Source organism: Ambystoma mexicanum, chromosome 12 (assembly GCF_040938575.1).
Source record: "Ambystoma mexicanum isolate Mex_15411 chromosome 12, UKY_AmexF1_1, whole genome shotgun sequence".
Classification (NCBI taxonomy): Eukaryota; Metazoa; Chordata; class Amphibia; order Caudata; family Ambystomatidae; genus Ambystoma; species Ambystoma mexicanum.
In genome coordinates this window covers 744,283,775-744,301,841 of record NC_090936.1, presented here as the reverse complement: position 1 = coordinate 744,301,841, position 18,067 = coordinate 744,283,775, and positions in this window count along the sequence as shown.

The window sequence follows — 18,067 nt, the reverse complement described above, 5'->3', positions numbered from 1 at the left end:
CATAATCCATTTCCCTTTGTTTCCTCAGAGCTCATGTTTCCAAGTACCAGTGTCTCAGGGGCGGAGGTTCAGTAGCACTACCATCTTGGGGGATCTGCTCCCTTGCGTAGTACTCTTGCCTGGGGGCTTATCCCCTGGGGTAGTAGAATTATAGCTTCCAATGGCTTCCGAGAGCTCTGCAACCAGTTATGTTCAGGTACTGTAAGATAGCAAGAAAATGTTTTCCTCTCCTGAGCCATGGAGGCAATACTTAAAGATTTGGCCACACCAGTACAGAAATTACACAATCTCCCCCTATGCCTACTAAATATGGGGGAGACTCTAAGGAAGTCCAATCTTTCTTGACTCAATGCAAGATACACTATTTAAATCACTTTCAGTTATATATCTCAGATCGGGCTAAGATCTCCTCATTTTATTTAATCTCAAAAAAACTACTTTAGCCTGAGCCACCCCTTACAGAGACACAAACAGCCTCTATTAACTGATTGCGAAGGCTTTTTGGAAGCATTTCAGACCATGTTTGACAGGCAGTACTTAGGTCAATCCATCAGAAACTAATTACTGGATATTTGTAAAGGTAATAGAGACCTCCTCTCTTATATTTCCCATTTCAAGGGATTAGTCACTCAAACCAATTGATCTGAAGATGCCTAGTTGGCGATCTTTCACAAAGGCTGAAAAGAAGAGCTAAAATATGCCTTATGCCAGGTGGTCACCCACTCCCCCGCTGTCCCCTATAGACCCTTGCAGAATATGCTGTTAGTCATTAGGTTTGATCAACTTAATAGTGAGCGGAAAGGAGTGAAAAAGAGATGGAGTCCCGTAGGTCACTACCTCGTTGGGAGATGGATCTGTAATGAATAAGGAGTACGACTTGGACACAGAGACACTGTAATGGTGGTTATAAACTTTTATTAAAGTAAAAGAAGGGTTGGAGAAAAATCTATCTTGAGGGTTTTTCCCTGCCTCAACAAAACTAAAGGATATCAGTGTCAGAATGTCCCAAAAAATAAAGAGTACTCTGTCCTGTGTCCAAAATCCTATCCTGACCCTTACCAGCTAAACCTAAGAAAAAGTGCAAAGGGAAAAAGTCTTTCAACTGGCTACTTGTAATCTTCTTTAATGTTGTAACATAAAGTTTCAAAAAGGTGCAGAAGTTAACAAATGATCAAAGTTCCACGAACTACCACAGTTCTCCAAGGGAGAGCCTTCCTTCTCTATGGAGGTCCTCAGCCACTTCCTTGGTTGCAAACAATATAGCCGGAAGATTCTGGTTCTTCCCTTTTACTTAACTTGTGTGTACTTATTTCATTTAGTGGCAATGCATTACTTTCCGCTTAGGTTGTACATGTACCAAAACTTGCTTTTCCCAATTTTGTTTAATAACTAGTCTCCACTTCACGTGATGTCTCTCTTTGTTAGATCTTTCGTAGGGCTTCCTTCGACTAGTCTTTTTATACTTAAGGGTTCTTCCTCTTTCCCACGAGTTACCTAACACACTATTATTTCTCCACAACTCTTTTCTTCAGCAACATTCGGTTATTCAAAGCAGGAGTTATATCTCCCTTCCCATGTATCTCACACAATCAAGGGTTCCTCTCCTTTTCCTTGACCAATTCAGCGACATACAATAAGGCTCCCCAAGGTGTGGGAGAAGTTATTTCTTTCCCTCAAGTTTTCAGCTTCTCCTGAATTCTCTACCATAGTTCTTTTCCTTGGCAAAAGACAACTTTCCAATGAAGGGGTCATGATCCCCTTCTGCTAGCATCACACTTCCTCACCCCTTGATTTATTCCACAGTCCACAGTTCTTTACAATTCGCAGTTCAACCTTTCCACGCAGGGTGTATGGTTCCCTTCCCTTAGATGTCACACTCTTAAAATACGGGTCTCCCGACTCGCATTGACTTTGACCTGGTTTGTTCTCCTGCCAGGACTTCATAATGTTTGCACATTCAGTTAGGCCTGCTTTACTCTCCTGCCAGGCCTTTGTGATATTTGCTTTACATTCAGACTTGCTTGGTACACTCTACTGCCAGGATTTTACAACACTTTACTTTTCCTTTCAGGACTCACCTTCACAATGTTCCAAACATATATTTGGGTGTGGGTGCCAAACTCGCACTGTGTCTGATTTACTCACTTGCCAGGACTTTTCACAACGTAGATATGTTTCAGACTTGCACACTTTACTAGGCAACAGTCTTGTCCATGCCCTTTTCCTCAATTGGGGCAGCGGCCCTCCACCTTCTCGCTCGTTACTTTTACTCTTTGTCAAAGAGCTTTCCGCCTGCCTTAGCAGACTCCTTAACCTTCCCCATGGTGCGCAGCATTCACCCTGAAGCGCCTGATGTTGCACTCTTCACTTTTGGGGTCACTGGTTTGTTTTAACTGCTGCATTCTTCGTGTCGTCCTGCGGTGGCTGTGGCTTGGCGGCGGCTCTGTACAGCGTTCTGCCCATTTTCAGCTTCTCACCTGGTCTCCTGCAATTCCAGACAGCCAGGCACTGCCCTCGACCTTACTACGGCAGGCCTTTGGCTTCCCGGCTTCATCTGGACAATGTTTCCAGTGCCGGGCAGCACTCTGCTTGATTTCCAGCTTCCGACTGGCTTCGCATGCAGCAATGTTCTCTCTGCAGCGTCTCTCCCCTGCGGCTCTCTCTATTTACACAGCTGATGGGTTTTTAAAAATCCCGCTTCTATGTAGCTCCCACCAACAAATAGAAAGCAGTGTAGGCTTCATTGTTCTAGTAATCTTCATCACTCCGGTCTTCTTTCTCATCTCAGTACTTTGGTATCATTTGTCAGAAGGAACCCTGATGTCAGTATAAGATGGTTGGACGGGTTCAATACCTAAATAAGCGATAACAGTATGGGAACTTAGAGGGGGTTATACCCGGGTTGGAACGGTGGGTACCCCTTTTCTTGTGACCAGTCTTTCTCGCTCTCATGAGGAACCTCTACCCCATATGATCCTCTTTTGGGCAGCCACCCCCAGGGTTGAGATCAGGTAGCAGCTGGCCTTCCCTTGCCATATGGGAAGAGAGTACCCGCCCTAGAGGGAGTGATGATACTGCCAGATTCATTACAGATCCCATCCCTTCTAGTGAATTAGAGCCCATGCAATTGGGTAGTAGCCAAGGGCCCATTCATCCAAATGAATGAGAATGGAGTAAAAGACAGAATGTGTGTTTCTATTGTGGTGATCCTCGACATTCTGTCAGAGCGTGTCACAAATGCAACACCAGCAGCACGGGAAACGCTATGGCTCATCCTCAATAGGGAATCTGAGGACAAGTCAATGCCTTTCAAATTCCTGCCATATTATCTGTCTCCTCATGCCCAGTCAGTCCTCCCACTTGTTTATCCTAGTTGATTTGTTCCATGACCAACAGAAATGGAAAGGAATCAGAGCTCTGGTCCACAGTGAAGCAACAGGGAATATCATAGACATCCAGTTTGTTCATCGGAAAACGATACTGCTACTTTCTAAATCTAAAACAGAACCTATCTTGTCAGTGGATGGCTCCCCTCTTATATCAGGACCTATAGCATTACAGTTGCAACATCTCCTTATGATCTGTGCTTTGCAGCATCAGGAATACCTTTATTTTGATGCCATTGCAGCTCCACATGTTCAGGTGATACTGGGCATAACATGATTGAAACCCCATAATCCTGTAATAAATTGTAGGAATCAGAAATTGACCCTCTAAATCCCTTCAATCCGGGGGGGGGGGGGGTGGCTGCCCGACTGAAACCCCTAGTGTTATCCATAGCATTCCTCAAAGAACTCTCGTAACTCAGCTGGATCTACCCTCATAGTGTCAATCATTTGCAGACATCTTTGACCCTAAAGTAGCAGACAAGCTTCCTCCAATTGGGAATATGATTGCAGAATCAAAATAACGTCTCACCTCTACAGGTTCTCCCCACATTTGTGTTAACGTTGGGCCTGGTACACTTGGCCGGGGAGATTACAAGTACTTTCCACGATGTGGGACAGGCTACCCCTCCCTCATATATTATATGAGTTTGCAATATAAGGAGAAAAGCAGAACATGTATAACTGCAAGTCAGCCTAGACCTTAATTTTTCATCAAAAACTAATTTTATTACATATTTCATAGCTATATAAAAGCAAAAGGAAATATCAACGACAATTGTGCAAAAAATGGCAAGTGTGCAAAAATGACAGACAAAAGTGCAACCATGGGTTAGTATAAAGTGCTCAGATTTGTGAAAATATTACTGCAGAAAAAATTAGAATCAACAAGTACAATTTTTCATAAACATGGGGAAGGGATGACAGTCACTACAATCTCAGGCGCAAAGTAATAGCTCTGTATTTCATACATATATAAAACATGTTTGTCAACAGAGCCAACTTTTCTTAATTTGATGGATTTCCATACATGGGTTCCAGTTGGAACCATAGAGAAAGATGACATGTCATATATTACATCCCACTGATCTAAATCATTAAAAACAGGATGTAAACAATCAGAAACAGAAGTCGACATGATGTGTTTTGGCCTTTCACTAGGATACGTTCATCCATAAAGGTTCCACTTGGCACTAGGGATGGGCCTTCATGAGGACATGGTTAATTTAAACACAAGACTTAATTCGGGCACTACCCTCACCAATCTTCCTGCAACCTAAGTGTGAAAACAAGAAACAATAGTAGGTTGGGACGTATCGCATACTGTGTTAGCAACTTAATGGATTCTCCTAATATTCCAACCGACCTTATTAGGTAGTTTTAAGTGTGTATGGATCATGCACTCTCTATTTCAAAACACTGCTCAATGATTTCTGATCACAGGGAGACATCAACGTACCGTTGTCTTCAAATTATCTGAAAAGAAGCAATGAATGTATCATTTTCCTGCCTGTTCATTTATGAATGTAATCTTTTAATAAGTAAAATATGAATGCTGATCTTATTAAATACCAGGAATACCGTCAGTTTTATAAGCAAGAACTCCCTCATTTAATTCGGCTAGATGGCATCTGCAAACAAAGTGCATCAAAGCATAAATGTTTCTCTACGTGTGGTATTTGCCATCTCTACTCAATTCATTAAATCTAGTAAAATTAACTGGGAATACGACGCTACTCTGAAGTACATATCTATGGGTGAACAGGAAGCGTCCATAATTGATTAGTCACCATTTGAAATCTACTATCTACTATCAGGTAGCCCAATTAAAAAAAAATACTTCAAGCTTGAAAGAAACACAAACCCTTTCCACCGACAAAATACGCTTAATATATCCACATGCGGCGCAGATTATATTCTGAGCTGTACTACGTGATCAAAACACCACAACAAAATCCTGCACTCGTCTGGGGCATATTTCAGATACAATGCACCACAGTGAAATTTTTAGAAAAAACACACCTGCGATGCGATAGTAGATAGCAGGAATTGGTCCAACTACTACTAATGAACTTGAGGCGAAAGTTGCTGCATTGTTTTATGAACACTACCGGATTGTTAGTGCCAGTTAACGAGATTCGCTGCCAGACGAAGTGAAATTTACCACTGTGCATTTAGCCCAGCTTAGGTGTCCTTCCAAGATAGGTGACAGAAATTCAAATTGCACCAAACGGGACGTTGAATGCGGCTAGAGCATTTAAATGGGCTCACTTCACACAGATGAGAAAGCACAAAACCAGCGGAATAAAACCACGGTCATCTTAGAACGTTATTATCGATCACGAATCACATCTATTAGTATATAAATGTCTCCTCATCGCAACGTAATATGAAAATCACTCAGTCCATGTTTGACAAAAAAACAGCAAAGAAATCCAACTTGTTTGATGTCTACATGAATAAACACAGTGGAAAATACAAAAAATGTCCCTAACAGCAGACTCAACTCGGGAGGATGGGGACACTTCATCAGATGAACACTGCCCACTCTATGCTTGCATTTAGGCCACAGTGGACCGTATCTAATTTCTGGATCCATTTCTGTTCAACCCATCTTAATTTTGTATGGCGGTCCTCCCCTCTGGGGTGAGGTTTTACTGTCTGAATCACAAACCTCAAGAAATCATTGTACTTATCTTGTTTGCCAATAAAATGCTCCACAAGAAGTTTGTCGGCCATGTGATTTTTTAAACAAGATCGATGTTCACATGTGCGTTACCGTACTTCTCTTTTGGTTTTTCCAACGTAAAGTAAGTCACATGGGTATCTTATCCGATACATCGCCCAAGACATGCGACAATTCGTACATTCTCTGACCTCTCGACATATTATACTGATGAATGCTTTTCATATTGCAAGTCAGAGAGTAGACAGAGCAATTATCACATCTGTGCTGTACAATTATAGGGGCAAAACCCCATGCCTGTATAATCGTAGATGTTGTTGAATTTATCTGTTCATAAGTATGGACAAGCTGCTGTTGTACATTTTGGGATTTTTAAAACGTGAACCTTGGTTTTTCAGGATTATAATCTTGTGTTCTCAAGATATGCCAATTTGTTTGTATGGCTCGCCTGAGGGCTTGACTAATTGGACTGAAAGTGGTGGCACATGTGGATTTTGATGTGGCATGAAATATGGTACAAACTGGAACTTAACCCGGACTTGCATCCCCCTTGAAGGGACCAGCGGTTGTTGACGTTGAAGTTTGAGGGGCGCATATGGTAAAGCGGTTGGTGAAAGGCTCTTGGGAGAGGGGGTGGGCAAGATGGGCTGTTCAATCGCAGAAATGTACTGCAGTGGGGTGTTGTGGTGTTGTCTATATTGGTTGAGGGGATGGTGCGAGGGGGGGTTGTACCAAAGTATTCTCCTGTTTGAGTTTTGGAAAACTCAACAAAAAGATTAAAAAAAAAAAAACTTGTAATTTCTTTTGTTTGGTAAGACCGAGTTCTCTGTTAGTATGCTTTGCTCGTTTTCTAGCATCTTTGATATTTCTTTTAGGATATCCTCTTTGTTTCAGTCTAGATTCCAATTCGTCATAATGCTTAACAAAATCTTCATTTCTAGAGCAGTTCCTTTTAATTCTAAGAAAATGCCCAGAAGGCAAGCTGTCTTTGAGACTCACAGGATGAAAACTGCTGTAATGCAACAGCATATTTTCATCTGTTGGTTTGCGATGTACCACGTGTCAATTTGGCCATATTCATTTTTATGTAATTTCAGATCTAATAATACTACTTAGTGTGGATCATATTTCTTTATTTGTATTTGTAAAGCGCACAAACTGCCCGCAGGCATCGAGGCGCTGTTGCAGAGATTGGGCCTCATTAGACGGTAGGCGGTAACCATGGCGCTACTAGCGCCATGGTTGCCGCCGGTATTTTACCGTGTCCGCCTTGGTGGATGGCGGAATTACCGCCCTACTCCAAGGTGAGCGGGGGCGGTAATTCCCCATTCACCAAGGCCCTTCCCCATTCCCATTTTTGCCCCCAGAGGGCATAATGGGAATGGGGAAGGAGCTAATTACGGTACCGCAAATTGTGGTACCGTAATTAGCACCGAGGTCCCTTTGCGGCACCCTACTTTAACGGCTGGTAAAACCAGCCGTTAAGGTCGCCCGCAAAGGGAACTCGTAGTAAGGCGGTAAGGGTTTACCGGTACCGGTTAACCCTTACCGCCTAACGTGTAATGAGGCCCATTGTCTTATATGCACATATTTGTCTTAGTTACGCGGGTATAATGAGCTCTTGGTTACATTGAGCTTGAAAACAGTGTTGCCTTAGTTACATGTGGAGATATTGGTACAGGAGACATGCATTAGCTGTTGGTTACAGAGAACAGCAGTCAAGCAAGAGGGGCTTAGGTGAACAGCAGGGTTTTGATTAGTTTCTGAATGCTATGTGAGATACAGTGTTCCTAGCTTGTGGAGGGAGGGCATTCCAGTGTGTTGCTGCCAGTACTGGAAAGCTGGATCCTCCTGCTTGCGCTCTCCTGGTTTTGGGAACGGGTATCCTGTTAGCCTAGGCTGTTCTGGTGGGTACTTGCTTGACAACCCTTTGCACCACGTATAGGGGTGGGCGGTTGTGGAAACATTTGTGTGTTATCGTGAGGGCTTTAAAGGCTATTCTCTCTTTGGTGGGGAGCCAATGAACTTGCTTTCTTGTGTCAGAAATGTGTTCCCTTTTGGAGATGCCAGTGGCTGCCCTAAGGGCATTATTCTGGACTGTCTGTAGTTTGGAAAGGTTTTCATTGGAGGTCCCCAAGAAGAGGGCATTACAATAGTCTAGTCTAGATTCGATTATTGCTCTTGCAATGGTAAAACAGTTGGGCTTCGAGAGATATGGTCTTACAGTGCTGATAGGTTTGGAGTGAAACGCAGAGGTCGAGGCAATGGCATTGACCTGCCTGTTCATTGAGAGATCCGATATGTCAGAGTAAGCTTAAGATATTGATCATAAGTATGTAAGCATTCTTTAAACTCAAGCAAGAATTATTTTGACTCTCTGCAGATGACCAAAATGTCATCAATGTATCTGTGCCAGCTCAAAACATGACCTCTGATCGGGTTGGTATCAGGAAAAATTGACAGTGGTTACTGTCCTTGACCACCAAAGACTTAACAATAGGGCCACAGAGCCCAAACACACTATACCTACCCAAGGGGAGCACAGGAACCAGCCCCATAACACGAACAGGAACAATGAGTGCCTCTGACGGTCATCATTCTACTGCTGTGGGCCTGGGTTGAGAAAAGGGGAGAGGTTTTGGCCACTAGTTCAAGATTCTGCTGATTATGTCACACACCGGGTGGGAAAGATAAGAATAGATTGGACAGGGAAAGACAACCAATGCATGAGGAAAGGGGACATAAAGAGAAGGACAGGACGCAGGAAGTTGTGCGCTGTTTGGGTAAGGTTAGGTGGAGGTGCTGGACCAAGAGACCAGCATGAGGAAGGAAGGAGCATCAGATTATGGAGGAGATTTCTAGACAAGGTGAGGTATTGGTTAGTGAGTGCAAGGTTTACTGCGGTGTGAGTGTGCGTGATAGTGTGATTAGTATTGAAAGATGAGATAATTGGCCTCACTATAGGTTTGACGGTATTGTGGTGTAAAATCTGCCAGGATACCGACAAATGTACCTTCTATTTCCGCAGCCTGATATCCTGGATATTACAGGTGGCATACATTCAATAAAAATCTTTCAACCATCTCTGAAGCTTGGAGTCATTTATTGTGCCATCTGTGACACAAGATAAGAATAAGAAGGAGAGTAATAGGACAAGATGTGATAGGAAGACTAGAAAAAAGAATAAGAAAGTGAAAAGGAAAGGTTCAACTATTTTTTTTGTTTTTTTTAAAAACTCTTATTATTGAATTTACAACAACACATCCAAACCATAACGCCCAACCCCACCCCCCCCAAGGGACACCAGCTCAGCCTCCGTCCCCCACTATTGAGGGCCAGGGAACAAAGTTCATTGCAGATCTAACAGTCTTAAACGTTGCGGGCACCAAGCCACCCGGAAATCGTCCTTGAGATAAGCCAGAATCTCTCCCCAGTCATTTGCAAAGCTATGTACATTGTCATTCATGGCGTAAAACGCCCATTCGAGTGCAATGATCTCCCATATCTTACGGAACCAATCCTGCAACCTGGGAATCTCTGCGCTTTTCCAATTCTGAGCCACCAACATTATGGCTGCCAATGTCAGAAACACTCTAGCTTTCTCCCGCGCCCTGGATTCCCCCCCTGCCGAGCCGTCCCTCAACCCCAACAGAGTCTGTTCCGGCGATCCGGCCCCCCCAGGAGCAAAGGGCTGCTCCTGCCCCTTCTGGATTTCCTGCCGAAATGGTCCAATTTTCGGGCAGCCCCACCAAATGTGCTCCGCTGTGCCCACCATCCCACAGCCCCTCCAACAGACCCTAGGCACTTCGGGATACATCGTGTGCAGCCGGGCCGGTGTATAGTGCCAACCTAGCAGGATCTTATACCAAGCTTCTTGCAGCTGTGAGGCTCTAGCCAACTTGGGGATCACTCTCCACAACCTTTCCCACTCCTCTTTGTCCATTTCTCTCCCCACCACCTCCTCCCATTTCCTCATATATGGCCATTTCTGCCTATCAGTTGTATTGTCCAATATCCTGTACAGATTCGAAATTAGACCCTTGGACCCATCATTCTTCAGTAGGAATTTTTCAAATGACGTGGCATCCCTATTCACCGTTCCCTTGATACCAGGATACATGACCCAGTGTCTCAGTTGCGCATATCGGAGCCTTTCTCCTTCGTTTACCCCGAATTCCCTTTTGCAGTCCACAAAGGATAGTATTTCCCCCCCTCGATACATGTCTCCCAACTTCCTGCATCCCACATTCTGCCATTGTGTAAAGGCTCCCTTCTCCATTCCTGGGGTGAATTCCCCGTTGTTGAAGAGGGGCGTGAAGAGGGAAGGAAATGTCGTTATTCCCTTGGTCCTCACCAGCTTATCCCAATTGTCTGCCACCAACTTTGTCACTGAACTCAAGTATAGATGCTTTGGCCTACTATGTTTTGGCAGCCACAGAACCTCTGCCAGCGCGCTATGCGCAACAGCCCTGTCCATTTTCAACCATAACTTATTCTGGCCCATTTCCCCTTCCTGGAGCCACTCTCTAATCACTCTCAGCTGCGTAGCCTCGTAGTACCTCTGGAAATTCGGTACCTCCAGCCCCCCTCCCGTTTGGGTGCCTCCAACAAGTGCCTACTGATCCTAGCACTTTTCCCTTCCCAAAGAAATTCGTTAGTTAATGTTCTCAATTCTCTAAAGAAATTTTCTGGGACCTCCTGGGGAATTGCTTGAAAAAAGTATAGTAGCCTAGGAAGAGTAACCATTTTCACTGCTGCTAGCCGACCCAGCCACGAGACCCCGAGAGTCCTCCACCTGTGGAAATCCCGCTTGATATCCTTTAACAAATGCGGGTAATTGGCCCCATACCAGCCCCCTAGCTTCGCCATGATCCTGACACCCAAGTAACTGATTCCCCCTGTGCTCCATACAAAGGGAGAGCATGCCCTTAGAGCTTCCCGTTCCCTGTCCTGCAAAGTAAGACTTAATAATTCTGATTTGTTGATATTTACCTTTAGGCCCATGCTTCCCCAAACCTTTCCAACATGATAGTACACTCCTTAATGGAGTCAATAGGTGACGACAGGGTCAGAAGCATGTTGTCCACAAAGGCCGCTACTTTGTGCTGTTCGCCCCCAAACGGAATGCCCCTCACTCCCTCCACCTCCCTTATTGCCTGCAAAAGGGGCTCCAAGTATAATGCGTACATAATGGGGGAGAGGGGACACCCTTGCTTCGTCCCTCTGCTCAGCCTAAAAGGTCTAGAGAGAGCACCGTTTACCACCACTCTCGCCAATGGAGTCTGGTAATTTGCACGCACCATTGTCAGAAACTCTCCCTCCAAGCCCATCTGCTGCAACACCTGGAAGAGAAAGGACCACTCCATGTGGTCAAACGCCTTCTCCGCGTCCAAAGCTAGTAGGACCGCGGGAGTGTCCGTTTTGTGGGCCTTTTCCACCAGGTGTGCCACTCGCCGGATATTGTCCGCCTTCTGCCTGCCCCGAATGAAACCTGTCTGGTCCGGAGAGACCAGATCAGGGAGGTACCCCTCCAACCTGTTTGCCAGAATCTTCGTGTAAATCTTAGCATCGACATTGATTAATGCTATAGGCCGAGAGGACGTCCTCAGCTCTGGATGCTTAATCGGCTTTGGGATCAGGGTTAGCTTAGCTTCCTCCATGGACGGGGCCACCCTGCCAGATGATCTAAAAGAGTTGAAGAGGGATGTCATGTGGGTGACAAGAACGTTTGCAAAAGTTTTATAAAGGGCAGCGGAGTAGCCATCTGGGCCTGGGGCCATATTTGGCTGCAAATTCCCTATAACTCTTCTTACCTCATCCTCCAAGATTTCCCGGTTAAGAACCCCTTGTTCCTCCTTCCCTATCCTATGAAGTTGTACCCCCTTCAGAAAGTCCACTTGGCTGTTAAGCGGAGGATCTTGGAATGTGTAAAGAGATTCATAGAATTCCACTAGGGCTTCCTGGATGTCGCCAGAGCGTGTGATCCATTCCCCTGCCGCCCCTTTCAAAACTGTAATCACGTACCTCGAGGTCGCCCCCCGCAACAAACGTGCCAAGAGCCCACCTGCCCTATTTGCTTTGGTGTAGAACCTCTGACGCACCGATAGTAGTGCTTCCTCTGCCTTTTTAGTGCGTAGAATCTCCAGTTGCCCTTACGCCCTCCTATACTCCCTCACAGCTCTCCTAGATGGGATGGGGCCCGCCTTTTGCCTAGCCTCCTCGACCTCTTCTTCCAGCCGTTTATCCAACTCTCTCATTTGTTTCAGCCTCTGTGCTGACGCCGCAATGAGTTCCCCTCAGAGTGTAGCTTTAAAGGCGTCCCACCTTATGTCTTCCCCCGTAACCCCCTTATCATTGTCTAAGAAGAAGTTTTTTATTTTCCCCTCCATTTCCTCTCTAATGACCGGATCTCTAAGTAAAGATTTCGGGTATTTCCAGCCCCACACCCCTCTGTTCCTACGTTCTATTTCAATGCGGATGGCTACGGTTTTGTGATCCGCAATCCCTATAGGGCCTGTTTGAACCTCACAAATTTGACCCACTAATCCCACTGATAACCATATGTAGTCAATCCTCGACTGGAACCATGCACTTCCGACAGGAAAGTGAAGCGTTCCTCCTCCCCCTTCAGCTCCCGCCAGACATCCCGCAAGCCCACCCTCCTTATTCTATCCCTTAGTTCCGTGGACATCATCGCCCCACCGCCTACGACAGAACCCCCAGACCTATCACACCCTTTATCCCAGGCTATATTGAGATCCCCCATCAGAACGATATGCCCCCATGCTTTCTCTTCCAGTAGTAACAAAACTCGCCTTAAAAACTGCTCCTGCCCCGTGTTGGGGGCATATACCACAGCTATGGTGTAAGGAACATCCAAGTATGTGCCTTTGGTTAACAAATACCTCCCTTCCTTTTCCCTTATAGTTTCTGTGATTCTATAGTCCCACATGTTTTTGATCGCCAAAGCCACCCCCGCAGTTTTAGTCTGCCCTGAAGCATGCAATATTAAGTCAAAACTCCTCAGGCGAAGCCGGCCCTGATCCCTACATAATAGATGTGTTTCCTGCAACCCCAGAACATCCGGCACTTCCTTCCTGGTGAACAATTCCAATTTCTTCCTCTTTAGAGGGGAGTTGAGTCCCCTAACATTGTGCGTCAGCCACTTGAATGACATGGATATTGGAAAGCTCCCACCATAGCCCCACCTTTAGATGACCCCACCTTCTACTGAGCCTCTGGATGTGCCCCTCCCCTTCTCCCCCCCAATTTCCCACCCCTCCCTTCTGCCCCCCGAGGGCTTCCTGCCCCTCACCCACTATAACCTCAGGCATCCACGCCTTTTCTGATCCAAAACGGTTTCTCCCCCCTCCACCCCTTCCTATACCGAAGTAACCTTTTGAGGCCCACCACCCCTTTCATGCTTGCGATATTAAGTCCCCCCTGCGCCCCATCCCCTTTTCCCCACCCTTCTCCTTTGGAGTTGGCCCACCCCCCTTTTGCCCCCTTCTTCTCTTCTCCTCGACTGTAGACCACTCCCACGGCCTTGATCTGGGATCGCTCGCTTGGGAGTTGCTCCGCATTGGATAACCCTCAAGGTCAATTTGCAGCAAGTCCACTCCTTCCTGTGTCGTTGTAATGCGCTTCAGGGTTCCTTCCCATTCAAATACCAGGCCAAACGGAAAGGTCCAATTATAACGAATGCCTTTTTCATTGAGCACCCTGAGGATGGGCCCCATCTGCTTCCTCTTCACCAACGTGCTGCTTGCCAGATCCTGATACAGAGCTATTTGCTGACCCTTGTATAGGATGGGTTCCCACGAAGGACCGCCTCTTTCTGTGCGTACCTGATAAAGGCGGCCAACACGTCCCGCGGTCTAGCCACAGCACCTTTGGCCAACCTTCCCACCCTATGTACTCGATCCAGTTCGATCTTATTTGGTAGCTCTTCTCCCAGGATGTCCGCAAAAATAGTCTGTATCTCCTCTTTCAAATCTTTATCCTTGACTGTTTCCGGGAGCAATTTTACCCGAATATTGATCCTGCGGGATCTACTTTCCAGGTCTTCCATTTGGGCTTCCAGGTTCCGGGTAGCCACATCCACGTTGTGTCCTTGTCCACATCCTGGAGGCCCTTTTCAAGGAGATCCGTCCTTTCCCCCAACTGTTTCAAGTCCTGCCGTATCTCCCTTAGGGCCTCATTCAGGTCTGATCGCATGAGTTGGAATTGCTCTTGAAATGTTTTAGCCAGGTTGACCTGCAAGTTGTGCACTTCCCCCAAGAAGTCCTGTTTCGACATTAGGGCGGATGCCTCCGCATCCTCCGGGGCGGCGCAGACCAACACCTCGCCCTGGCTTACTTTCGATCCTCCCCCACTCTCCTGTGGGGGCCACAAGAGACGGAGAGTGCCCACCATGTCACTCCCTGCCAGGGGTGCCCTTCCCCCTTTGGTCTTCGATTTTTTGGTCATAGCTCCTTTTGGGGGGGCCTTCCCCACCGATGTCCTCTTCGCGGCAGACTCCCCGGAGATCTCTCACACCAAAACTCCTCCTGCCGGGCGTGCCCCCCTCCGGTGCCGGTGCCAGGCAGATCTTCACTCCCTACTTCCTCCCAGTCAAACCAAAGAACCCCAAAGGGTCTCGCGAGGGGAGAAACCACAATAGCCGGCCCCTGTGGGACCTTCCCCATGGTTGCTCCTCCTAGGGATTCCCCCTCTCCTCCACTTCAGCCCCAGGTTCTTGGCGCTGGGTATGCTGAATATGTGTCCCACTGTATGGTAAGGGGGTCAGCTATGAGTTTGACGGGCCCCCTTTGAGCCTACCGTCTGTCCACTGGGCTTCCCACCAGCAGGTCAGCCCCTCCCATGCCCCGCAGGGCCTTAGCTTTCCACTGCGGTTTTTGAGCGTTGGTAGCCTGCAGCTCCACCCGAATGATTCCGAGGCCCCACACTCACCGCCTGCCGTCCCCGTCCTCCTCTCGGCGCCACGTGGCTCCAATCCACCTCCGGGGGGTTCAGCCCGCCTCCAGGACACGCTGCTGCTCACCGCCCCCAGGCTGCCGCAGCCCAGCAGAAACGGAGATCCGCATCTCCAGAGTCTGTCCTACAACTCCCCGGGGCTCGCCGTCGGGTGCTCTCCGTCCCTCCTCTCGCAGGAATGGCGGGGTGACCCCAGGTGCCAATAGGTCACAGCAGCCCTCCCCCAACAGGCTCCAGATCACCGAGGCCCGTGGGCTTCCCTCCAGGCACGGAGTGCAGCCGGAGGCCTCCGATCCTTCTCCTCTCCCGGCTGCACCGCGCCGCCCCGAGCCGCTGAGGGGCCGTATTAATAGCGCAGTACGCGCGCTCTCACAGGACTCCAGAAGTCCTCCACTTTCCGTGCCACCCGTCAGAGGTCCGCTCCTGGCCTGTTAGCCGGGTGGTGGGCACTGGATGCCAACGGGGTCGGAGGAGCGCCGTCGGTACGTCTACGCAGTACCGGCGGCCATCTTGAATCCATTCAACTATTTTTTATATGTGTTTTGGTTTACAAAAAAAAACTTTCAAGTTTGTATTTTGTAAGAAAAGAAGAATACACAAAAGTAAAGTAAAATACATAGTTAAAAAAAATTTACATTTTGAGAAATAGAGACAAGTGTTGTATTTGTTAGTATTATCACAGTATTATGGTTAATGTGTTTCTTTCTTTAATTTGTACATTGACATCCTTCGGGAATCCTGTCTCCATCCGCGTGAATGAGTATGTAAGAATGTTTCTGATTGTAACGGTGCGGGGGTTCGGTTTGGAAGGCTGAGAGTCGTACGTTTGGGGAACTGGTGGCTGATGATGGGGGATGGAGCACAGGGCGCCGTGTTGTATATGAAAATAAAGTTTGGTCTTCATTCCTACCTGGAAGGGCCTCTTTATTAATGATACTTCACATTTGGCGACGAGGATTGACCCAGCGCTGATACCCACGATAGAAGAGAGAGCGACGCTCCGGACAAACAAATCGTTTGTCTGTCCAGTTTCTTTCCTGTTTTCAAGTTAGCAAGGTGTGCTCAGACAACGGTCGTGGTTGATGTGTACACAGAGGAGGTTGGAAGGGGTAACGTACACACGTCAAGGACTTGGAGCGTTCGGAAGACGCTTTTGGAGAGGATAAAGTTGTTTAGATGCAAATACAAGGGAAAAGGACACGCTGAAGAGTCTCGAGCGTCACATTGTGTGACACCATATTGTCTGAATCTAGGAAGTCAGGTAAGATTATACTCGGGACACTGCTTCCGCATCCAAGTACAAAAAAAATAAATAAATACATTTTCAATTTTGATTCAGTTTAGCCTGAGGGTGGACTTTGATAATTGTTTGAAGCACTGCATACAGCAAAGAATAAAACATTGGCCATGCAAGGCATAATTATCCAGCCACGAGCGAGTTTTCTTCAAACTCCAGGTCAGCCCATAGTAGTGTGGTCTGAATGGAAAGAATTTTGGATAAATTACATCCAGACAGTGGAACAAGAAGGATTAACTCCCCATAAGAAGAAACTTTTGCTACTCCATGCACTAGGTTTAGAGGGTCAGAGGAAGTATAGAGAGCTTCCAGAGTTGACAGTGGACGAAGCAGGAGATAGCGATGACCATGATAAGGCTTTGAGACAATTGGACAAATACTATGCTACAGAGACAAATGTGGCAATCAACAGGTATCATTTTTATACTAGAACCAAAAAGGAGCATGAAAGTGTAGAAGATTACATCTCGGCGTTAAGGTTATTGGCCCGCACATGTCATTTTGGCCATGGAATCACCCTGGATGAACTCATTAGGGATAAAATCATACTTCATACCAAGGATTCTTTGATACAAGACAGGCTGTGGATGTTAGGAAATCCATCTTTACCAGACACCATTGCCATTGCGAAAAGGATTGAACACGGCCAATTGTGTTCAAAAGAGATGAAATGTAAGAAGCTTCTCAGAACATATTGCAGACTAGCAACAAGAGTATGCAAGAAGCAGAAGACCAAGGTGTTGTCAATGCAATACGCAGCAGGGAACGGTATAAAGTTACAAAAGTAGGAACAACAAGAGCAGAGGATTGGAAAATAAGGAGATCAGAGGAAGTTTCACCAGAGGAAAATCTTGGATAAAACCTGAAACCAGGGCCAATCCTCCTCAAGAAAGAGAAGGTGATAGGTGTTTCAGTTGTGGCAGATTAGGCCATTATGCTTACTCCAGAAATTGCCCTGCAATTGGACAAAAATGTGGGCATTGCGGAATGAAGGGGCATTTTGCGGTTACTTGCAGACGGAAAAAAAGAGTGTCAGCTATACAAGAAGAAGATGAGGAATCTGATGAAGAAAGAGTATTTGTAATTCACGAACCACCTGGAGGGGAATTTAAGTGCCCAAGTTGTGAAGTCATTATGGATAATTGGAACTTGAAGGTAAAAGTCGACAGTTGTTCACCTTGGACTATCATTACAAGAAAGACTTGGCAGAGACTTGAAGCAGAAGGTCTCAGGTGTAAGCTGAAGGCACCATACATAAAGAACCCAGGTGGATTCGAAGGATCAAAGATACAGATCAAGGGTTGGTTTGACAGCATCATTCAGTTCAAGGATCGACGAGCCCAAGTAAAGGTTTATGTGGCAGAAAAAGGATTAAATGTGATAGGTTGGAGAGACCAAGCAGCTTTAAGGATAAGATTAGACCCGTGTGAAAAAGAACAAATACTGTTGGTAATTTTCAAGCAAAGTTAGGATTACTAAAAAATGCTGCTCATAGAATAAAACTAAAACGAGGAGCACTACCAGTAACACATAATAAAGCAAGACTGATACCGTTTGCTTTAATAGATAAGGTGGAGCAAGAACTGGAAAGACTTGAGATGGAAGGAGTAATTGAAAAGATCGAATCATCCCAATGGGTGATTCCCATTGTTGTGGCCATAAAGAAAAATGGAAAACCAAGAATATGTGTAGACCTGAGGGATGTGAATAAAAACATTATCA